Genomic DNA, 2,566 nt, shown 5'->3' on the forward strand with positions numbered 1-2,566 from the left:
ACTGCTGCCTTTAAAAAAGTTTGGGCCGTGTCTCAGTCCCAATGTGGCTGATCATTCTTTCAAACCAGCTAAAGATAATAGGCTTTGTAGTCTTTTAAACTACCAACTACCATAATCTTGCGCAAACTCATCTTTTAACGTTAAAAAACTTTAATTTATTTATTCCGAATTTTTAGAAAACTAATTATTCCGAATTAAAAGGTAGATAATTCACGTGTTACTCACCCGTTCGCTATGTTTTAAAAACATTCAACTTGCATGTGTTAAGCATACCGATAGCATTTATTCTGAGCCAGGATCAAACTCTATTTAATTTTTATATTAATGATTTAATATATATTTTTAAAATAACAAAGATTTAAATTTTAATAATATAACATTCTTATATTAATTCTCATTTTATATTGTCTTAAAGGATAAAAAATTTCTATTATTTTTATTTAAATTATATTTAAAAAACATTTATTTATTATAAATGTTTTTTTTAATTTTTATTTTCATCAATATCTCTTAAAAAAGGGTGTACTGGTTAAAATAATAGCAGACTCCTCTTAACAAAATACTAGATGTTCCCTCTGGATAGGTTTCATGTAAATTAAATAAAGCATCATTCTTTGAATTGCAAATTCATTATTAGATAATTTTAAACATAAATTTATAGTCTTTTTAGTAGTCATCGATATATATAATAATCTATTGCCTATTTTACATCTATTAAAATATCTGCCAGTTATGTCATATTCCACATTATTTGAATAATAGGCTAAAGAATTAAAACTACTACAAGGCGAAAGGGTATATTTCCCTATTACTATCTTTTAAATTATTTAGAATAGTCTGAAATAATGGTGCTTTTTTTCTATCTAAAAGGTGCAACTCCTTCTCTTTCATATAAAAGTTACTATCACATGATTCCCTACAGGAACATTCAGCAATATTTGAATTAAAAATAGAGCAAAAAGCTGTACCCTTAATGTACTTAAATATATTTTTATTATTTTCTTGTGAAAAATATAAATAATAAATAGTTATTTTAATTATAAAAAAATCACAGTTACCTGTATTTATAAAATTACGTATAAATATAAAAATATATTTTTGGAGAAAGTAGGATTCGAACCTACGTAGAAATTACTTCAACAAATTTACAAGACTCCCAGGATCTCGTCTTCCCCTTTCGAACATTTCACGATTTCCAGTGTCCAAGGCGAGAGTAAGGCTGCCCACTATCTCAATCTGTCCGTGTAAATCGGCCGACTTGAACAGCCAAGCTAACGTAGAGTGTCGAGTCAGGATCGGGATGGATCTTCCCACCAGCAGGTTGTAATTGAGATCCAACACGCGCAGGAGCGCGAGTATCTCTTTCTCCACCGCTCCGTAGTTCAGTTCATTCGGCTTCAGTGTCCGGCTGACGAAGGTGACTGGATGACAGATCCCTTCATGTTGTTGTACCACAGCTGCTGAGACTGCCCAGTCCCTGGCATAAACTATCACCGTAGATTGACGTTCCGGATCGAAATGACGGAGGATAGGTGTGGTCGCGATCCTGTTCCTCAGCTCCACGAATGCGTGTTGAGCTCGGATCCACCGAGGTTTCGCCTTTTCCGAGCTCTGACCCGTCGTCTCTATCCTGATTGGATCCTCTTTCCTTTGGCCTCGGGGTGGATCCAGCTCCTGTTTTAGGTCCTCTTCTGACGTCGTACCACTTGGATCCCTTCGTGGATCCGACATCTCCCGGGCCAGAGCTTGTTGGATTTTTATCCGGACAGCTGGAGTGGTCATCGCAGCAAAATCTACCTCTCTCAATTCATACAATACCGCGGCAAACAGTGCGTAATCCTCGATGAATCGACTGTAGTAATTCAAACTGCCCAGGAAGGATTGCATCGCCCGTAACGACTGTGGGAAGGACAAGTCGGCTAGCGAAGACAGGTCCTTAGGATTCGCCCTCCAATCCCTCCTTGGAGACTCGATGGCCTAAGTAATCCACCTTGCGCATCCCCCAATAGCTCTTCATCACACTGATAGAGAGGTTTCACTTAGTACACGCCTCCAGTAGGGATGTTACTCTTTCGCACAACTGATCCCACGATTCCGCCGGGATTAGAATGTCGTCGATATAAGATCTGCGTCCTAACACAGACGGGGTCCCAGGATCCCCCGGCTCTCCTTCTTCGAATGGATCTACTTCCGTGTGATCCTCTCCGGATTCACCCCTTTCGGGTTCCGGTATTCGGGTGAATCCATAGAGGGCGTTATCGATCAGACGTTGGTAGATCTGGGGTGCGTTCTTCAATCCAAACGGCATCCGGTTTCACTCGAGCAGTCCAAACGGTGTGATGAACGCGGATATCGAGCGAGCTCGATCCGTCATAGTAACCACCCAGAAACCACTGGCCATGTCAAGAGAACAGTACCAGAGTACTTTATCCAAATCTTCCAACAGCTCATTGATTAGAGGCATCGGATACACCATCAATCGAGTCAGGCCGTTAACTAGCCGGTAATCAATGCACAGACGTATATCCACCCCGTTCTTCTTGATGATGATTACCACCGGAGATGC

At 39.5% G+C, this 2,566-nt stretch overlaps 1 non-coding gene across 1 annotated transcript; it reads right to left on the reverse strand.

Moving 5' to 3' along the window:
• On the reverse strand, window positions 1-277 carry PITG_33500 (the record flags this gene model as incomplete). Its single annotated transcript, XR_009934894.1, has 1 exon — window positions 1-277. It is a non-coding gene; the product is annotated as an 18S ribosomal RNA (ribosomal RNA).
• Between the last annotated feature and the right edge of the window lie 2,289 nt (window positions 278-2,566).

Source organism: Phytophthora infestans, genomic scaffold (assembly GCF_000142945.1).
Source record: "Phytophthora infestans T30-4 supercont1.529 genomic scaffold, whole genome shotgun sequence".
NCBI lineage: Eukaryota > Oomycota > Peronosporomycetes > Peronosporales > Peronosporaceae > Phytophthora > Phytophthora infestans.